This window comes from Sinocyclocheilus grahami, unplaced genomic scaffold (genome assembly GCF_001515645.1).
Source record: "Sinocyclocheilus grahami isolate Dianchi unplaced genomic scaffold, SAMN03320097.WGS_v1.1 scaffold96.1, whole genome shotgun sequence".
NCBI lineage: Eukaryota > Metazoa > Chordata > Actinopteri > Cypriniformes > Cyprinidae > Sinocyclocheilus > Sinocyclocheilus grahami.
The window spans coordinates 84,785-107,648 of record NW_015505275.1 but is presented as its reverse complement, the minus strand read 5'-3'; the positions used below and the strand labels follow the sequence as shown (position 1 = coordinate 107,648).

Here is a 22,864-nt window from a genome sequence, read left to right as displayed (position 1 = left end):
TTCTATTACTTTCATTCTTTCCCATTCACTTTGAATGGCTGGACATTTTTGACCGGGAACACCACAAGTATGACTTTGTGCCATTTTGTACAAAATAAAAGCATTTAAAAGCAAACTCCCTGATTAAACATTAAAGTACACTAGTGTGATAAACAGTGCAAATTTTCTTCAGTTTTTATTTAATATTGTGAAAATTATTCATAAATAATGCTTTTTTCACTCAAAAAACGAGGTGCCTACTCTCAGATAAATGAGGCCTACGATTTATCAGAAGCAAATATAAATACAAAACCAGTCCTAAATGAAAGATAAGGAGTTGACAAAAAGATTTAATCCAATATTTGGTGATAATATAGCATAATGAGTGATTTATAAGCAATTATTTGAGGGAGTGCCTTTTTTTGCTCTGTAACCTCGTAGATGTAACAAGGTGAAAAATCTCCCCTAGAAAAGTATGAAAATTATCAATTTTTTTTAGAAGTAGTTATACCCTTTGTGAACAAAGTCACAAAATGTCAGTCCAATGCGATAACATTAACTAGTATTTTCGGGAAAAATAACACATTTTCAGAGCAAAAAGGGCCCGAACACCACATGAGGGTTAAAGTGACAGACTGGCGCTTGGGCCATCAAAATGCAAATCTGCTCTTAATCTGAATAACGTTATAGCTTTAATAAGCATTAATCTATCAATACATACAATGAAAACTATGCAGTGTTCATTTACATTTGATTACTTTTAGATTTCTTTTGTAGGCTATTACTTACTTGAACAGTAATGTTAGTAGACCTTCATGGAAAAATGACAGCACTGTTTATTTAATTTAATTTGTATATTTGTTTTATTGTATTTGTCAGTTTGTTTTACTTTGTTCATGTTCTTACTGTATCTTATGTATAAAACACTAGAAATGCCTGCACACTGGTGCATTTACAAATTTATATTTTATATTCATTTCATTAAATGTTTATTTTACATTTCAGAATATAAAGCAATGTTAATTCAGCTCTTAATTTGTCATATATATATATATATATTTATATATAAAACAAAAAGTACCGATAACAATAACGTTAAAGTACCGAATTGATAAGCAGTATCGATAAGAGTAGTAATACCATTAAAACCTTAATGATACCCATCCCTATTTATGCGGTTTAAGGTAAAAAAAAATTTTTTTAAAAACCATTATTTTCCACATACTGTACATTATTGTTTCTCCTCTATGCCCCGCCTTTCTGAAACGGGTAGATTTTTACAAAGCTCATCGGTCTGAAAAAGCTAGGTGTGCTCTGATTGGCCAGCTGTCCAGTGCGTTGTGATTGGCCGAATACCTCAAGTGTGAGACGGAAATGTTACGCCCCTCACATACTGTGATGATGCCCTGTCCGGTCGGAGCGACGAGACAAAAACATTAAAACCCGGCATTGTAGTCTACTCTACCAGGATCAGGAAACAGTCCTCCATAAAATGTGCTGCACACATCTGAATATTTGGGTTGAACTGTTCAGGAACACTGTTGTAAATACAACTTATCCACTGATTTCTATTCGTGTCCATTTTTGGAAGGCCAAAAAAAAGTTGTTTCTTTTTCTCAACGAAACACAGTGTCACACGTCGGCCTTGAGTGAGCAGAGGCCGGGGTATAAAGTGAGGAACGGCCGCCGGGCTAGCGTGAGCAGAGGAGGCGGATTCGACGAAGGAATGTCCGGAGGGCTTGCGGCAACCACATGTGACAACCCCGGGCTGGACTCCGCTTCGTCCACGGTGAAAGCCGATCCGGCGATCCACAGCGCAAAGTTGTAATATTTCCTCAGCAACCAACGTCCTCTTTTGGAAGGCCAAACAAAGTGGTTTCACGTTCACAACGAATCACACAGCGCCTTCACAACATGGCGGCAGCAACAATACTACAGCCAGAATAAAAGTTACACCTTCTTTCTTTGTGTGAACATTTGGGCGGCGTTATGCATATCTTCCCACATAGTGATGTAGATATGTGGGGGTGTGTTAGAACGAGCCGTTTTAGGTAGGTGTGGCTGACTCTTAACTTTTATAAAGAATATCTCTTTGGATTTGAGACTTTAGTCTTTGCAACTTTTTACAGATCTTCTTTATGCACCAAGAGCTTATAAAACTCCAAAGAGAAAGGAAAAATTGAAATCGCATCATATGACCCTTTTAAACACTGGCAAGAATTAAAAAGTAATGCAATTTATAAACTTTAGTGACGATGTGACACTGCTTCGATTGTGCAAATGACAATTCCTGTGTCAACTGGATACAGCTGATACAACTGGTACAGTCTGATTCTCATGCAAAGCTATCTGTATGACTTCAGAAGACTTGTAATATAGCTTACAAACTTGTATAGAGCAATTTTATGATGTTTTTGAAACTTGAAAGCTTCGGTCCACCCTGCTTGTAATTTCACAGAAAAGAGCAATCATCCACAGAAGAAAAACAAGTCACACTGTTCTGGAACGTCATGAGGTTGAGTAAATAATGAGTAAATAATGAAATAATCCATTGACACACCATATAGACCTAAGTGTTTCTGGGCCGATCATTCATTCAAACAAGGCATGAGATGTGACGGACTGGATTGTCAAATGAAGGTGTAAAGTCAGCTTCTGTGCGATAGGCAGCTTCTGTTGGACTGCGAGGATGTTTGGCAGCTCTCTGACTGCTGGCAGCTGGGCAGACAGCTGCAGCAACGAGCGACTTGTATGAGGTGTGGTTATGTAACCATCAACATAGTTTGAGACTAGCAGTTTAACATCAGCAGCTCCGCAACCAGGACAGGAACTGACTGGCACCTGATACAAATACGCAAAGGCGGCCCAGAGATGCTCCAGCAAGCTGTGCAGCATATACAACAAATAATGGATAAAACATTGTGTCCTCAGACAATCTGCAACTTGTTCTCCACTTTGCAGTCCAAACCATTGTCTTCCACAGTACCATACTTGTGCACACAGCAAAACTCAAGCCCCCTTGAGGCTTTAAAGGCAGGCAGAACTCAGAATCACAGGTGCGGGATATCACACGCTGAGAGGCCCGTCAGAGACTTAGGGAATTGAAGCGGCCCATGCTAATGACAGAGCTGATGCCAGAGATGCTTTGCTGGAGCTCAGCCTGGTGCTGTTGATCCCCTCTGCGCCTGGGGATTTACCAGCTAAAGCCCCCTAAACCCCTCCTTCCATCTGAGCAAAGAGAAAAGAAGCAGCTCCAGTCACATGGCCGATCGCCAGCCCCGCAACCAATCAGTGCGCCGATTTCCACTGAACTTAAACATATTATTCATCAATCAAGTTCTACATATTCCTTTGCTCCTGCATGCTAATTTATTATCTATTTTGGATGATTTAATTATGTTTCTAGCTACTAATAAATTCACGGATATACTGGCAAAGTTTGTCCATTCTTTGCTTCTTTTAAAAAGAAGTTTGAAAAATCTTTACAGCGGTATACTGTTAGCCAGCCACACTGTTGAGAGCAGGATTTAAAGGGGTGGTTGACTGTTTTTTTTCTAGGCTTGATTGTGTTTATGGGGTGCAGTCTAACATGTGTTAATGCTTCGTCCCTTACAATTAATAAACTGCTCTGTCCCCTCTCCTATAAACGTGCTGATCATTTCCTGCTTTTATGAAGCCCCTCCCTCAGAAATATGCAATGGGCTCAGATTGGTTAGCTGGTCCAGTGTGTTGTGATTGGCTAAACCACCTCTAGTGCACGTCTAATCGTCCCGTCCCTCACCTCAGCGGCATGTGCTCCAGTTGTATTGTAAACAATGGCGTCGTCTATATTGCTTATCAATTTGAGCCCGATTGAGACCCAGACAATATTAGTGAAGATGATCGCGCAGAACCTTTGCAAGCACGGCTCTTAATCGTATGTTTTTGTATGTTGTGGTCTCATACTTTTAGATACGCTGTTATTTGTAAATGCTACTGCTTCTGTTAGCTTTTAATATACGGTTTTATCTTGATTAAAGCTTTAATACAGTATGGCAACTGCATATGCGTCCATGTTTAACTCTTCTCATAGCTATGTGAAAATAAGTGTATAAAAGGAACAGTTCATTGTTGGAGCTGAGCTAATGATCTGAATGAGAGAGAGAGATGTAGAGCTTGTGCAGAGCGACGCGAGGAACAGGATTGAGAACTGCTGCTTTAGAACATTGATTTTGAAACTTGTGAATCCACTAGAATCATTAGAAGACAGAATTGCGATTCATATATGAATAGATTTTAACGTGCACCTCTAGTTTTCTCTTCCTCTTCTCTAAAGCAGCACAACATGGCCTCGCCCCCCTTTGCTGCATGTTCCGGTTAAAGGGGTCATTGGATGCCAATTTTCCACAAGTTGATATGATTCTTTAGGGTCTTAATGAAAAGTCTATAACATACTTTGGTTAAAATTTCTCAGTGGTAGTGTAAAAGACACCCTTTTTACCTTGTCAAAATCAGCACTGCAGAAATCAACCCATTTTTTTGCATGTTGCTTTAAATGCTACTGAGCTCTGCTCACCCCGGCCCTCTCTTGGGTGGGGTGACGAACCATGCTCTGAGAGACCGTTTACTTTAGCCGCATTTAGCTGCGAAACTTGCTAACTGGGGGGGTGGGATGCATTTTCCTCAAAAACAAACATAATCCACTGCGTCTTGATGTCGGGAGTAAATGACAACTGCTATATTCATTATTACATCCAACAACAGAACACCTCAATCGCTTAGCAGCCATCACTGTCTACTCCTGGTTCGGCGTCGAAACAATGGCGGACTGATGACAGTTCACTCAAGGCAGGTCTAAGGTAAGACGGCAGTGTCAATCAACAATCGTGGGAGCGGCCTTTGTCCGCGTGACGTCACACAGACAAGAAGCTGAGAACGGCCTGATTTGAAAATGGGGATATTATTTTTAGGGATTAAATAAAAACAACTGGGTGGATTTTTATCATTATAGGGTAGATGTGAACACACAATGCCAACACACATTTGTGTTTAAACAACATGTAAAAGTGAATTTAGCATCCGATGACCTCTTTAAGGCTAGAAGGGATACGTATGGTGCTACTGGGCATGCGCACATCAATACAGATTAATTTCTGCCACACTGTACAACAATTACTATTTTTTCCATTAATGTAAAGGGTAGGTTTAGGGTTAAGGTAGGTGTAGACATTAATAAAACAACGTAGAAAATTAATTTCATTGTTCGTTTCCGGTCGGAGCTGTATCCCTTCTAGCCACAACCGCATGTTCCCGGGGGCTACTGGGGGGCGGGGTTTATTTGGGTTCGTGATGTAACGAACCTGGAAAGTAGCTCGTTGTAGTCCCTACAAGCCATTTTTGTAGGCATTAACTACCAGAATTACAGAAGTTTAAATTTACTGTAAAGAAAATGTACTGTATTTTTTATTTTACTTTATATAAAATAAATATAAAAAATAGGTTTTAAAATTGCTATGAAATTAAAGCTATACGTCTAAATAAGTTGTGTTACAAATTTGAAGTTGATATAAAGAAAATTGAGGTTCCTATGCAATTTTGTTTATACCAAAAATAGCCACTTGGTGACACCCAAACCCCTTGAATTTTTTTGGATGCATTTTTCTGTCACAAATGTTTAAATTTCTCTCTCAATATTAATTCTATCTCAAAAGATAGAATATGGAATCTTGAGACTCAGACCTTTCCAACGATATGTATTTTGTCAAGATTATAAAAAGTTTTGATTCTAAAAGACCGTAATACATTTTGTAATATGACTCGTCCCACTAAAGGGGAGGAGACCGCTAAAGATTTAAAGTACCTTTTTTAAAAAGACTATATTTTTAATACTTTAACTTTTGTTTCAAAATGATGTGTTATCTTCCAATCTGTTGCGTGTCATTTAGCTTTTTTAATGCAAGATGATGTACTATGTGTCCAGTTAAATAATATATAAATGCTTTAGTTGGTCAGAATAAGTCAGACCATGCTAAGTTTTGACACAAACGCTAGAAAATACGTACAAACGAATGCATAGCATACCTGATGATGAAATTTACGTGTCATACACTGTGTGCATACCTTAGCGTATGCATAATAATTCAAGTATACTTTGGGCAAATTAAGCCTGTAGCTTGATAGTAAAAATCTTCTGTAGTTCGATTATAACTGCACATGTAAACGTAATTTTTACTTTGTAGATTTTGAAAATACGTAGTTTATTCCATCCCCAGTAAGACCGCAAGGAGGAATGTGTGTGAGAGTGAAACAGACAGTGAGTGTCTGTCTCTGACTGCTGAGCTCAGCCGTAGTCAAGTGCCTTGTGCTCTTTCACACACACACACACACACACACACACACACACACACACACACACACACTTCTCCAATATTCAAGGAAGAAGTTAGGCCCGGCCAAGCGTGAAGACACATGCAGATACACATGTTTTCAGGGAGAAAAGGACGAGAGGTGGAGAAGTCTTAGAGATTTGGGATCGGCTTTCCTTGGGGTAGAGAATCTTATTTCTGTATGACGTTGAAGTCAAGAGCCGCTCCTGGTTGTCAGCACTCAGATTCTGGGAAATTGTATACATTTGACCCTAAGAGCAACAAGATAAGACAGTTTAAAATATCACAGTACAACAGTGTAGACCTGAAAGAGCCGAGTGTTCTCCTCCCGTTCAATACGATCCATTTCAGACCAATCAATAATTATGCAAGTAAACCGCAAACATCGGACAAAAGCCCATCAGACAAATGTCTTTGCACTCCAGCGAATCTCACAGCTGTGGCTAATCTACATAACTGAAACGTTACTTTTGGGTAACGTTGTGACAGTAAACAAAGTCAGTCTGGAAGATATTCCAAAGTACATCAATCCAAAAACAACCCTATTGGATTGAATTCTATCCTTGAACCAAAATATTTATATGCAGACTACATAAGGGTCAACTGAGCAAGAGAACTAGCTACTGGTATAATAAAAATGCATATTAAGTTGTGGCAATGAAATCTTTAGGGATGCAAAACTAAACTAAACAAAAAAAAAATTTTCAGTCAAATTCACACCAAACTTTCCACATTAAAGTTTCTTTACAGTTGGGAAAACACATAAAACACCAAGTACCTCCCTTGAGGACTGTTTACTGATCCTGGGAGAGTAACGTTAGACTAAAATGCCGGCAGTTCTGACTCACGTAAGTACGTTTTCTTTTATCATTTGCCACTGATGATTCAAACATGAGTTTTGGGCAGTGTGGAGTAGCAGTTATTGTTTGTCATTTCTCTGATCACAAATGCAGAAAGGGTTTATTTTTACGCGGCACGATGCAACACAACGCATAAAAAGACAGTATAAGTCATTATAATCAGTAATTATGTCCCCACTGGATGCAACAAATGCCTCGTTTGTAATGGGTTTTAATGTTGTGTCGTCGCTCCGGCTGGGACATGCCATCACAGTATGGTGAGGGGCGTAACATTTCCGTCTCACGCTTGAGGTATTCGGCCAATCACAATGCACTGGATAGCTGGCCAATCACAGCACACCTCGCTTTTTCAGACCGATGAGCTTTGTAAAAATTGACGCGTTTCAAAAAGGCGGGGCATAGAGGAGAAACAATAATGTACAGTATGTGGAAAATAATGTGTTTTTTTTTTTTTACTTTAAACCGCATAAACATTTCATTACACCAAATAATGTTCTTTTTAGCAGCATCATATGACCCCTTTAAAAGGAATTTAAGAATGTTTTAATGATGAATTTGTTTATTACAAACACGTAGCTTTTCGCTTCACAAGACGTTAATTATTTGCTAATGCTAACTTCCGCTTTATAAATTTTTACATGATAAAAAAAGTGTTATATCGCGATATAGTCGAACTGATCGGTGTATGACATCAAAGCATTGCAAGTGCGGTTCTAGAGCATATTCGAGCACACACTCTTACCTTCAAAAACAGGCTTCTTTAACAAAACGGCGCGGAGAGTTGCTTCTGGGATGCTTTTGAAATGTGCCGTGGTTCCGATGGTGTAAACACAAGCATTGACTAGAGTGGCCGCGTCGAAGCCGTAACGCGGCGCAGACGCGTGCAGTATAAATAAGGGATAAGTCACGCTTGCGGTATTTTCACGTCATACATCGATCGGTCTACTTCAAGTCGAACACACAGCTGCTGCTACCTTATGACAATAGATTTACACTTCAAATTAGGTAGTCTGTCATTGATGGCAGTAGCTCATTGGAAAAAGATGGAAAATGCCCTTCATTTTGTTTGCACTAATAAATGCTGCTGCCTGCCAGCTGCAATCACCAATAAAGCGTTGTTCCATGTTTTGTTTTTTTTCTATATCGTCATAAATATCGTTATCAAATATTCATATAGCAAATATTCTTGAAATATCGTGATATAATTTTGAGGCTATATTGCCCACCCCTACTACCATCCACTCCCATTATAAAGCTTGGAAGAGCCAGGATGTTTTTTAATATAACTCAGATTGTATTCATCTGAAAGAAGAAAGTCATATACATCTAGGATGGCTTGAGGGTAAGTAAATCATGGGATAATTTTCATTTTTGGGTGAACTAACCCTTTAAGTTGTTACAACTTAGTTGGTTGTCACTACACTGCATAAACTGTGACGATTCTACTTTTGCCAACAGAAGTATTTTTTTGGGTATGGCCTAGGACAGCCTCTAACAAACGGGAGCCATTTGATGTCTTGAAACTGTGCAGGACAAAATACGAACCTTTAAAAGAACACCAATAAAAAACACCAGTAATAAAAAGAACAAGGGACCTGCGGGAAGAGTGAAGAATTATTGCTCCTACTTCATTAACTCCCAAGCTATAATTCCTGATCTACATCTGCCTGCTTTAATAAACATGCAACACAAAATATAGAAAGCAATGATGTGTTATTGTTTAGGCTGTCATTAGTGTTGGCCATGCCCATAGTTATTTGCATTATGGGAGCTGGCCATCCTTGCCAGTACCAGACAAGGAAATGCAATCCACATCAGCAGTGGTAGCCAACAGTCCCCTGGGATCAAGCCAGATGATGTTCAACACAACTGCACAGCGCAAACACAAACACCTGACCCAAATTTTGCACAATAAGCCACTGCTAAATGATACGACTAAAGGATTGTGCATAGAATGATGCAATTTAAAGTCATAAGCCATTTTCAAGGCATAAAGCAAACTCATCCCAATTGCACTCCAATTGTTTTCTGTTGTTCATTTGCATACAGTTAAACTTTTCGAAATGCATCACCAATGGTCGCCAATGCCCTCTTTACATTGCTAACTCTCACTGAAAATGAATGACTTCCGTTCACTTTGTCAGACCAACATATGAACAATAGACACGTTGATGCTTTTAAGACTGTAATAGTTTGACATTTTACAGTAGTGTTAGCCTAAATGCTAATAATAAAACCGACTAAAATGGAAGATCAACAAAGGCCTTAAAGGGTTACTTCACACAAAAATTTTAATTCTGTCATTAATTTCTCACCCTCACGTCGTTCCAAACCCGTAAGAGCTTCGTTTATCTTCGGAAAACAAATTAAGATATTTTTGATGAAATCTCAACTACCACGTTCACAATGCCCAGAAAGATAGTAAGGACATCGTTAAAATAGTCATAGACATCAGTGGTTCAACCTTAATTTTATAAATGTATGAGAATACTTTTTGTGCACAACTAAAACAAAAATAATTACTTTTTTCAACAATTTCTACTCTTCCGTGTCAGGTTTTTAATGTGCGTTCACAAGAGTACCACAATGATAGCTTCTAGGGCTGTCAAAAAACAATTCTAAATTTCGAATATTCGTCGAATTTAAAATAAAAATCCACATTCGATTGCAAAAACATTGCATTAAAATTTTAGGTGTGCGTTAAGGAGGCAGCCTTATCAGCGGCGCACGAGATGCGATGACGATGTTGCATTATAATGTTTTTGTTAGCCTATCCAGTTGAAGCCACTAGATGCGGCGCTGCTGTGTTGTTCATTAAAAATATAGCAGAAAAAGACACCATCAATGCGGAGAAGATCTTGTTTACATCAAAACTGAAACCAAGCCGTTCACACAGAACGTATATTTCACGCATTTTCCAGACGGACATCTATTATTGTTGCACTCGCGTCTCGCACAAAATAGCCGCATGTTTAGAAAGCCATGTAAAATTAATGCAAGTTTAACTTTGAAAAAAACATATATCGAGACTTTATGGCGGGTTTTTTCCCATCCCACTGCATCTCATGTTTTTAAATGAAAAATGTACTTTGTGTGATTGGCTTTCCGCCCTTTGTATTAAACTATGCATACGTACATGATGCTGTTTTGTTTATAGTTGTTTAAGCAACTTAATTATAATTGGTTTATAAACATTATTTTAAACATTATGCACTTTTTTTTCCGCAGATATTCATGTTATCTTATGCTCTGAATGATGCGCCCTCAGGAGAGAAGCCTAAAGCTTTTCTTCACCCTAACTGAAATTATGCATTTTAAATTCGAATATAATTGGAACAATACAAAAACTATAAACTGAAAACATGCTTTCAAACACTCCGAAACCCCGAAGATCAACACAAAATCTCATTAATGTTATGCATTGTGAAGCTAAAGCCATTGACTTGTTAAAGTACGATGCAGAGAGAGTGGTTGGAATGTGGATAGTAAAGTATGTGACGGCACCCAAACTGGTATGTGGAACTGTTGTGGAAGGACTAATGATTAACCCATTGCATCTGTGGGCACAGTGCTTATTCACAGCAAAGTGTGCAGTAATTGTGCGTAAATGGCATCTATTGGGGTAGACTGATCAAAAGTGGAATAAATTCATAAAGGCAACAGAAAAAGACAACTGGTGTAATTCACAACATGCAAATACAGTAGGGTCCAAAATCCAAAAGTAGTATTTTATACAAATTATATTATATTATATTACTTATATTATTATATATATATTATTTAATATAATAAATATAAATATTGTGCAATATTTTCTCATTCAACATAAATTAGATGTTAAAAATGGTAAATTCATTGCAAATTATATTATTTATATTATCATCTTATCTTCGATGGAAGCCAGTGTTGTCATTTTAACTAAAACAAAACCTATTAAAAATAGTTTTTGTTAATTAAAAGTTGAAATACTTAAATAAAAATAAAAAAAATCACATAAAATTACTAAAACAAACTAAAATTACAAAGAGGTAACTGAAAGTATAAAAGTAAAAGCTAATTAAACATTACATTTTTTTTAAAATAATATAGAATATATTTTATCATTGAATTAAAATGTAAAACAGTTTTACCTTTGTTCTCAGATTTTGGGCCCTATATGTGCTTCTCCAAAAGCAGGAATGCTTTCATAAACAGGATGCCAACATGAGGGAGGTGCTAGACTAGAGACGATGGTGACAATCACCTCCTGTTCTCTTGCCATTGCATTACTACACCAGAGGCATCACATTCTTTTGAAAGTGAAAAACAGAAGGTTGTCATTTCCTGCTCCTGAAAACAAGAGCTAAATGCTCAGCACTGGTGGATGTGAAAGGTGGAGGAAAAAAAATAAATAAAAAATGAAAGCCTGGTGATCAGTGGATCTCCCAGAGCTTTGCTACTCATCAGGCAGTAAATCAAAGAGTAGGGAGTAAGCGTTCAGGTGTCATTTTTCCCCGTGGCATGGCAAACACAGAGCGAGTCCCTGACTGATGGGCGATGAGGGATATCAGGCTCATTCACTGTGGAATTATAGCACCTGCTGTCCTTTCCAGACATTCCCATTCATTTCTCCTCTCTTCGCAGGCTGCCGTAAGTCACTGGAGGACCCTCAGTAGGGAACAGTGTGGTGTAATGACTGGGCATTTAATCAGTTTGGGTTGTTTAAGATAACGGCTAAGTTCTTATCTTTCTGCAATAACATACCTGACAGGATGATGATTCTGTTTTCCTACTGTGCTGCTGATACAGTGTCCCTAAAGAACACTTTCCTACATTTCAGATATTTGGAACATTTCTAAACAAAAATGTAAACTGTTGCAAACCACCCAGCAGTTTGTATATAAACCATCAAGAGTCCATATTTGGAGAGTCCATATTTTTTTCAGTTTATCCAAATTGCATTAAGAATTCAGAATTTTTTATATTATTGCACTTCTATGAAAATATAATGGCTCTCTCTATCAGAAGACAGAAAAAATTTAATACAATATTAAAATTACAGATTATATTATTACTTTTACTGTCTACAGCAATAAAGAAATTTGCATTTAAATAAGGTCAAATGTGTTAAAGTGTACTCTACATTTCTACACAATTTCTTTTCATTCACACAGACCAAATTTGATAATGTTGGAATATCATTCTGCTTGGTAAAAACTGGTCAGAAATCATGATAAACAATTCATTAACTGCAATATTATGTACAGCGATAGTTTTTAACAGTAAGAAAACCTGTTAACCAGGGATATTATCATTAAAACTAAAATCTTAAGAAAACATGTTTGTTACCTGAAACTATATACATGTTAACTTAAATAAATAAACGGTTAACTGACTATATTTTATCTAGCTGCCAATGCAACATCTCATTTTCATTTAGTTTAACTTTAAGTTCCAAAACTAAACTAAAACAACTAAAACTAAATAAACTAAAACTGAATGAAAAATGAATTGAGAGTACATAAATATAAAAAAAACTAAATGCCAAAACACAACAAATTTACTAAAACTTTAACTAAAATTAAAGTGAAAGACAAAAATGGAATCTAATTCAAAATTAACAAAGCTGTAACAGTATATCAATAATACTAAAATAACATTGCTGTTGTCTATCTAAAGCCTCAAAAAGTTTAAAAACTGCTGGACTAAAGCATTACAAAATGAGTCAGAATAGTTAATAAAAGAACATGAAAGTTTGCAATGATTTGTAGAACTTTATAAATGATGGACCTGCTAAATAATTAAATAATCAGTGTCAAAATCAGAACAGATTTTTTTTTCTGGCCAGCTAATTTTTAAAAATTGCTATTTTGGAGGAATTTATCTCTGCATTCAAGCAACATTTAAAATGTGCCAAGTATTTTTACTGCAGCATGTCTTAGGTAGAAAAAGCCTGTTCTAAGTTTTAAAAGAACCCCACCATGCTAAAAGAGTGTGGGCAGAGGAGAAGCAAGCAGTGAACTTGATGTCCAACCAGTGCGTTTATGTTTGAGAATATGTTTGAGGATGAGGTGAAAAGGAGAAAAGAGAAGCCGTGAGGGCTGATAAAGACAAGGCACGAGGCACATACTGTGATAATGGCCAGTGAGCTCTTCCTCAGATCTACAACACTTCATGCCATCCGCCACTGATGGTGCCCGTGTGGCATGCTGGCATGAAACAAAGGACATTAACATCAGCAGAGAACGTTATTATTTTTCCTCACAGTGTGAATTTCAGTGCCATTGTTTTACTGAGACAAATCTTTCATGTCCTCCATTTTACATGTGAAAGAAATGGAAATGGAGCAGTTAAAGCCTGGGAAAACTTCAAGACGAAATTCCGCCAACAGCTCATTAGTCTGATGGTTAGAGCGCACCACAGGTACTGCGGTTTCCTGCCTAACGAGGTAAGCAATGGTCATTAAAGATTCTCTCACACTTACTGGCGACACACGGCCGTTAACCTCGGCAACCTCCTTGGATTTCAAGAGAGTTTGACTACGAAAGTTACAAATGTTTTTTTGACCTTGCCATGCTCTTTCTAATGAAACCATTAGAAGGAAGATACGCAATTAAAATTCTGTTTCTTTAGAAATATAGTTTACTTCAACATAATAGAGCCATCTATGAAAATTATTAAAAGGACAGTTCACCAAAAAAAAAAATCAATATTTTGTCATTAATTACTCATGTTTATGTCATTCCAAAATTGTATAACATTATTTTCTATGTGGAAAATAGTAGACTATAATGTGGAAGTATTTATTTAGGTATTCATTTGCTTATATTGTTTTATAAATACTGTGTATTCAGTACGGCCCATCATATACTATTTTTTGCATACTATAGAATATATATACTTTATAGCACGCATAGGAGGGAAGTAGGCATTCTCAAATGCAAGGAGTCCATATTGAATGAGTTGTTTTCAACAAATCAATTGATACAGTTAAAAAAATCAGACTCATGAACGATTCATGAATCAGAATGGCTGCATCCAAATATGCAAAATTCCCTACTAAATAAATAGTAGGCAAAAAAAAAGTGTGAAAAGAGTTGTATGTCCATTCATTAAAGGGGTCATATGATGCGATTTCAAGATTTCCTTTCTCTTTGGAGTGTTAAAAGCTCTTGGTGCATAAAGAAGATCTGTAAAGTTGCAAAGACTAAAGTCTCAAATCCAAAGAGATATTCTTTATAAAAGTTAAGTCAGCCACGCCTACCTAAAACAGCTCGTTCTAACACGCCCCCACAGGTCTACGTCACTATGTGGAAATATTAGCATAATGCTGCCCAAATGTGCACGCAAAGAAAGAAGGCGTGGTTTCAGGAAGAGCAGAAGTGTTGATGCAGCCATGTCAGGGAGACGCTGTGTTTCAGTGCGAAAGCAAAAGCGCTTTATTTGGCCTTCTGGAAGTAGATGCAATTAGGAATCAATGGTTAAGATTTATTTACAACAGAACAGCACAACCCAGATGTTCGAATTTGTGCAACGCATTTTATGGACGACATTTTTTTGAACCTATAAGAGTGCAAGGCTGGCTGTGCACAAAGGCTATTTATAAAAAAAAATTTAATAAAATAAAAAAAGGGTCAATTCCGACTTTGCTATGACAATCTGACAGTATGTTTTGTTATTAGTTTAAGTATTTGCTATTGACTGTTCAAATGCGGAGTTTTGCACAGCGCAGAGTAACGCGTCATGTGTGTGTGTGCGTGTGTGTGTGTGTGAGGGGAACAGGGTCACATCACAGGAGAGTGAACTGCCTGTCAGAAAGTCTTAACCGCGGCTTGTGCACAGCATCATCTCTGTGTCTGTCACGCGACTCTGTTGCCCTTTCGGGCTTGAACTGATGGTAAAACTAACAACATTATTAACTGTCTTGATATTTACTTTGAAAGCTGAAGCTCGCGATTATGGTAAGGGGCGTTACATTTCTGATGCGTGCTTGTGGTGTTCGGCCAATCACAATGCACTGGGTCAGCTGGCCAATCAGAGCAGACTGTGCTTGTCAAACGACGTGTTTGAGGGAGGCAGGGCATAGCGGACCTACAATAATGTACAGTATTTGAAAAAGAACGTGTTTTTTGAACATTAAATCATGTCAACATATTCTGTTACACCAAATACACAAAATAATGATCTTTAAAATAGCATCATATGACCCCTTTAAACATTATGCAAAAAATACCTAGATGGCCTACCTTTTCTGTCAAGATTCTAAAGTGCACATTCAATGGACACTTTACTATCCCATGAGGCCATGGGAGAGGTTTTGTGAATAGCGAAGCACCACAACTGACACTACATGGTAGGTCACATGACAATGACAACACTAAAAATGTAGCACATCCAGATTACATTCATTACTACATAAAAGATAATATTACAAATAAAAGTCATTATTTTAATTCAAAATTCGATTTCTGATGCAACCAATGACTCGTTTACAAATTTTGGTCACTATGAGCTGTTTTTTTTATGGAAAAAGACCATATACAAGATTTTCATAAATTATTTTCTAGTCCACAGGAAAAATAACAGCATACAAGTTAGGAATGACATGAAGGGGAGTAAATAAATGACAGAACTTTCATTTTTTGAGTGAATTATTCATCCAAGCGTTATAAATATTTTCCATGATCACACCTGAAAGTTTGCTCACATCAGCTAGCAAGTTCAACACATTGTTTTCAGTCACCGTTGCCAAAAAAATCACTTAAAAATATTCCAAATTGCAAACAAGTATTCATAATGAAGAAGAAACCGCATGCACTGCATATAGTGCCATACAGAGACAATGAGTAATTTAGTCTCTAGTCCCATTAAGAAAGATTAAAGCTTAAAAAAAATTGATTCTTTAATGCAGACTGCAGTGTAACAAATTAGCAGGCTAAAAGCAAACATTTTTCCTGGGTATCAGAAAAACAAACTGTCCCTCTTTACAAAAGTGTTGTTTATGACATATTCAAACAATTGTGACAATATAGTAAATTTAAAAAAATGAAAGAGGCCAACACCATTCCTCCCTTCAGATTCTGCTCAAGCACTAGTTCAAGCAATAACATGTCTCAATCGCCGAGTTCTTCGCTTTGTGCTGATACACTCAAAAATAATATCATTAAGCTCTCCCTCCTCACCACTACACACTGCATTAAATGAAACTAGCTCTAGCCAAGTGTGTCTGAGGCAAACAAAGCCAAGCTTTTCATGTTACTTGATATGATGGAAACTGTTTGCATAACATTAGAGAGTTGACTCCAAACAAAATCAGCCGGAATCAAACACTGACATCAAGAACAGTGCATATGGAACATACTGTTCAAATGCATGATAAAATTGACACCGGCAAAACTGATTGAATGAACTTGAATGGTTCAGAACCAATACATGTCTTTCATGTGAGGATATGAATCATCTGGTTGACAACTGATAACCATGATTATATAATCACAATATGAAATATGATCACAATAAGATAACTATGACACAGCAAACCTCCCACAATATAACATTACTTTTTAAACCAATGTTGATGTTAAAGTCACGAATGAAATGGAAGTAGAGTCTGATCTTTTCTTCCTTATTGTGACATACATGAAATGGATTAGCCTATCGAAAATGAAAAATGTAGGGCAGAAATTTGGTTCTATGCATACGATTTTGAGATGCGGGCGAAGCACTCAAAAGTGGAGGCAGATGAACGTGAGCTTGAAGGGGCAGGGTTTTATCGGACAAAATTATTGGACAAGTCCTGCATACGTCAACAAAAAAAGTCAAATTATGACATTTTAATTAAACATTACGAGGTCAAAACATTTCTAAAAAATTAAACATATACACAGATATACACAACATAAACAAATACACAAAGTAATAGTACACAATAATATCTATAAATATTTAGAAAACACAAGGGTGACTTTTCATTTCATTTCATGTCATTTTTGAACTGTTCCTCACAGAAATCTATCAGAAAAATGGAAATGAACTTTTAAAATAATAGTTCTCCTAAATTTGACTGAACCTCATGTTGTTCCAATCCTGTATGACTTTATTTAATGAGATGTTAGGAACAATGGCAGCCTCACTGTCACTGTATAAAAAAAAAGATGCAATGGAAGTGGATGGTGACTGAGTCTGTCAGTCCCTAACATCCTGCCTCGGCTCACATCTCGCTTTGTTTTCCACGGAAGAAAGTAATTCGAGTTTGGAACAACATGAGGGTTAATAATTACAGCATTTGCAGTTTTTGAGTGAACTACTCCTTTAAGCATCTTTTCTCCATGAGCAAACGTCCAGTGCTCCCTGTATACCCCACACACAGGGGACTCCGTCTATGTTCTGTCATTTCCAAGAATTAGGAAAGAGCGTCAGATTCCTGCGGCGTGTGGTTTGCCATGTTACTCTAATGTAGCAAAACGTTATTCTTGGCTGAGCGTCGGGACAAAACCATAGGCTGAAAATGTGTGCTTGCGCTACATTTCTCAACTTGTTTGAAAAATCCAGACAGCTGATTTGACTCATATTGTGCCGCATTGTTTACAGGAAGTCAATCTTCATATTTAAAATACGAAAAGTGTAACAGTTTATACGAATTTTACTTAAGAGTAATTCCTGCAAGACGCTACGTCTAAGTTTTACTAACAGACTTCATGTTATTCCTGCCTAATTGAGACAGCAAAGGAAATACTTACTAAATATGCTTACTAATTCAATCTCGACTAAGACGTATATGTAAAACACAAAACATTTACACGCTAGACCATACCTGACACAGATGTTGGCGTTGCTGTGGCCATTTACTCTCCAGGGCAGCGTGCCGTGGTCCGCATCCCATCGCTTGTTAAACGGAATCGCTGCTGACGCCTCTCTCGGCGTTATTTGGACGCTCGCGAGCCAACAGGGCTTCCCCTCCTGCTTGTCAAACTGGAAGCGCAATCATGCGTTCAGCTGATCAGCGCAACAACAACAGCCACAGTGTCGCGCAACGCAAACAGTTCACACCACACGACGCCCCGGGGGCCCCGCCCCCTCCCATGCTCTCGCAGTTCTAGGGGTGATTAATAATCATGAGGTAGTATACTTCCGCAACGCTCATTGGCCGAAGAAAGTACCTTAATTTTTAGCTCCCTCCTCGCTGTCAGCCACTGCGAGGTGACGTCATGGAACATTCCAAAAATTCCTTGTCCCGGTATTCTTCATTTCAAGGGGACCCTGCAAAAGTTGTTGTGTGTTGGTATTAACAACAATCAATATTCCTGCGTTTGTCTTCTTTCTCATATATATTTTTGAATAAATTACTATTTTAAAGGGGCAGTTTACCCAAAACGAAAATTCTGTCATCATTTACTCACCCGCATGTTGTTCTAAACCTGTGATTTTCTATTTTCTTTCTGCAGCATTATATTTTTACAAAATGCAATCATGTATAATGATATCTCTATCGTATGGGTTTGAGGAGTACAATATGAGGAGTAATCAATCAATACTCTAAGGTCTTTTATTAAATTTATTTATGTTATTAAACATACACACACACGACCCTGGACCACAAAACCAGTCATAAGTAGCACAGGTATATTTGTAGCAATAGCCAACAATACAATGTATGGGTCAAAATGATCGATTTTTCTTTTATGACAAAAATCATTAGGATATTAAGTAAAGATCATGTTCCATGAAGATATTTAGTAAATTTCCTTCCATAACTTCAAAGGCGATTTTCTCAATATTTAGATTTTTTTTGCAACCTCAGATTCCAGATTTCAAATAGTTGTATCTCGGCCAAATATTGTAACAAACCATACATCAATGGAAAGCTTATTTATTCAGCTTCCGGGTGATGTATAAATCTCAATTTTTTTTTTAAATTGACCCTTATGACTGGTTTTGTGGTCATATGTACAGTATTTCTAATCATTTCAAATAATTGATATTACTTCTAATTGCTTGTGGAGTATCAGCTAAACTGATATTGTTAACTGTAATCATAACCAAAGTCACATATTTTATGGAATTTTAGGGTGAGAATGCCTTAACACACCCAGAGCAAGTGTTTCATGAGCTGGCCCGTCTGGGGGATGCATACTGGGTTGCATATGTCAGCACAATTCCCACAATTCCCTGACTCAGTTGTACTCTTTAGTAGGACTGAAGCTTCTCAGTCGCACTAATGGTAGCATGGCCCACATGGGGACTATTAGTGGGGTTAACCATCAGAGTGGACTTTAATTCATTTAACCCTTTCCCAGGGGCATGGAGGAAAAGTAAACCAGAGCATTACTTAACTATCAGGAAAGTGTGATTATTCCCAAGTATATAATAAAAACAAACCTGAGTAGTAAATTATCACTCAGTGTTTCCCCCAAACTTTCCAAAACCCTTTGTATACCAATTCCCAAGAAAGAAGTGCTAAAAAGCTCAAAGCCACGCCATACCTATTGGGAATAAGTTGTCTTTTCACTTTCCTTGTTGGATTTATATTTCCAAACAGATTTCTTCCTCATTGACCCACCTTTTAACACCATTTAGTCTTCAAAAATTTCCAGACCGTGTTAAGTTGAGTTCAACGAAACACAATGAAGCTTGGGTATCTCTTCAGTTGTTTGTCTCTGAATATACTATAGTATTCACAACACTCTATGAATCTAAACACAGTCACCCTGACTACCATGTGACAAACGGTTGACAAAGGAATGCTTTGTTTAACGGATGCAAATACAGTGCTGGGACGATACCCCAAGGACAGTTTAATTACTGGGCATAAATATAGCTTTCCAAACTTTATACGCCTGCTGGGCCTCCAACCTGTTATTATGCTTTTTTATATATTTTTCACAAGAGTCAAATTACTTTCAAGGAAGCACAATAGGGGTGCTTGAGGAACTGAGCAAAAACTAGAAAAACTTGAATGCGTAAGAATAAGAATAAGTTTCAAAATCTCCAAAGATTTTGAATAGCAGACTTATAATGTGCTCTCAGACTTTTGGACTTCACTGTATACCAAATACCATCAAATAACATCTGATATCACCCAATGTTGTTTTAAGATTATTTTTTATAATATTATAGTATTTATTAATATTTTAAGTTTTCAATTAGATTTTTCCTTTTTTGTTATGTGTTTATCATTTTAATTTCTTTCATTTACTGTAAATTTATCTTAATTTATTTTATTTGTATTCATTTATATATTAGTGTTAGTCATTTTAGTACTCTGCCAAGTTACCTTTCTTTTATAGGTTTTTAAGTTTTTTTTTAAGTTCAAGTTTTTATATTTTATTTGATTTCAGCTGTATTTCAATTAACAAAAATCATATTTGATGGTTTTAGTTTCATTTTAGTTTTAGTTCAACTCTACCCCTGCTGGGCCTCTTACTTATTATTCTTTTTTTATATTTATTTCAAAAGAGTCAAATTACTTTTAAGGAAGCACAAAAGTGTTGCTTGAGGAACTGAGTGAAAACTAGCAACACTTGAATACGTAAGAAGGTCACCGTGGGGTCAATTAGAGCGATATTGCATGACAAAACCAGCGCGTTATTGTTCGTTTTCCCACCGTAATGCCACAATAATATCGGACTGAATGTCTTGCTGTTGAATAGGTCAACATGTTGGCTCTAAAATTAGCGAAGAGATAAGGTGAGACTCTCACCATCTCAGTGGGGTCAGCGCTGTGTATTTAGAAGGCTTAGACGGACTCCTGGAGACTCTTGAGTGTCCGGTAAAGTTCACCTGGCATTCAGGTGATGAGTCATAGCCCGCAGCTGCTTGATCCTGTCACTGGATGCCACTGTCGTTCAGACTCCCCGTGGAGAAGAGGGCTGCTGGCTCCATCGTCATGACAGCCGCCGTCCTCACCTGAGTCAAACAGGACACCTGACTGGGCTTGTGGCTGTGAGGTGCGTGACAGCCGCGTGGGTGGGGGGGGTTTAGGCCATGCAGAGAGGTCTGCTTTGATTGGCTGAAGCGTGATTGCACCGTTCACACTCTTTGAACTGCATAGGACCACCCCTTTGTCGGGTGTTCTTTCCCAAACGCGAGAGAGAGAGGGAAGCACAGTAGCAAGGACACTGCATTGTGAATGCTCCACAGTAGTGTGACAATATGATCCTAACAGGCTTATGTAACAGGGATGCCTGCATGCTCGTCTTCCAGCAGACAACGGCTGCACCGACTGTTATATAACTAGATCAGCCTCCCCACAGAGCCGGCCTGTGCCTGTGCACGGCACACAGCAGCCTGCCAAAGACAGCGAGAGACAGAGCCGTGGAGAGTGAGACAGAAGAGAGAAACAATGCTGCCTGCTGAACGAACACAAAGAGAGTCAAAGATAATGCAGGAGTGAAAGAAAACATTCGGAAGAGGATACTATCAGCGGGTTAACTTTAAAAGTAATGCATTAAATAATCAAGCTATTGCCTACAAAAAAGTATTTTGGTATTACTATAGTTTTAATTTTTTAGGGGGCATGTACGTACAATGGCAATACTGTTATATAGCATACTCAGAAATTATTCAGTACCATTGTAGACACTAGGGTCAAAGACTGTTACTTCATATTATATTATATTATTTGATCAGTGTTGGGGAGTAACTAGTTAGGCCTACATGTAACGGCGTTACGTAATTTTATTACAAAATAAATGTAACTGTAATCAGTTACTAAGAAACATGTGTAATTAGATTACAGTTACTTATGAAAATGTTAACGATTACAAAGGAGATTACATTTGAATATTTACACACATCCACATAAAGATTTAAATGATTTCTTTCCCAAATTGCACTGATTACTCTGAGACTGGTTCGTAGAATCCAGTCATAAAAACGGAATTCCTATAGCCTAACGAGGACGGAATATGCCACATTTTGGACGAATAAATCAAAAGTAGGTGAGTACACTTGAATCAAAACGCGATATGGACTAGTGTCTGTGAATATTAAGCCGCAAAAAGACAATATATGAATCCTGCACGTTCTGCGTGTCTGTGGAAATCAGGCGCGGACTGGCCAGCGCGAGAACCGGGACAATTCTCGACAATTCTTCGATTATGAAATCTCTAATAAATCATGAATCGGTTAGTCGTAACTGGCAGTGCTTCGGCTCGCGAGCTCTTCGCGCCTCCGCCAAACGGTTTGGATCAGAGTAATCAATGCGAGAGAGAGAGAGAATGGAGTGGACTGTGGAAGCGCACAGGTGGAGCAGAGAAGCAAAACTACTGTTCAGGGTTTCAAGTGCAGGTCAGTTTCATCTGTAAATATGCTATTGTAGTTTTGTCTTTGTTTACTAGTTAAGCTTGTTGTTAAGCAGCAGCAGCCCATTGCTTATCAGTCATCACTCAAAATACTGTATAAAGGACATCATTATTATCTACTGTAATGTTACAGTAGTAATTTAGCAGACAAATAATCATATTTTAGAATAGGTTTAGGGGGAGCTAGGGCAAACAACACAACCCTTATGAAAATGAACAATGATTTGACTATAAATCCAAAGACAATACTATTGTCAAAGCATGATAACCACAAATTAACCATGGTTTTTGCTACACTAACCATAGTTTAACCATGGAATTTGTAGTAGAAAATAAATACAAATGGCAATCCATTTGCCAAAAAAAACAACAACAACAA

The 22,864-nt window shown here is 37.5% G+C and overlaps 1 protein-coding gene across 1 annotated transcript in view; it reads right to left on the bottom strand.

The window, feature by feature from the left end:
- hivep3b (HIVEP zinc finger 3b) overlaps positions 1-18,227 on the bottom strand; it is an 86,091-nt gene extending 67,864 nt beyond the window's left edge. Inside the window, exon 1 of the mRNA XM_016275631.1 lies at positions 17,997-18,227. The gene's annotated coding sequence lies outside the window, so the exon portion shown is untranslated. The remainder of the gene's footprint in view (positions 1-17,996) is intronic.
- Between the last annotated feature and the right edge of the window lie 4,637 nt (positions 18,228-22,864).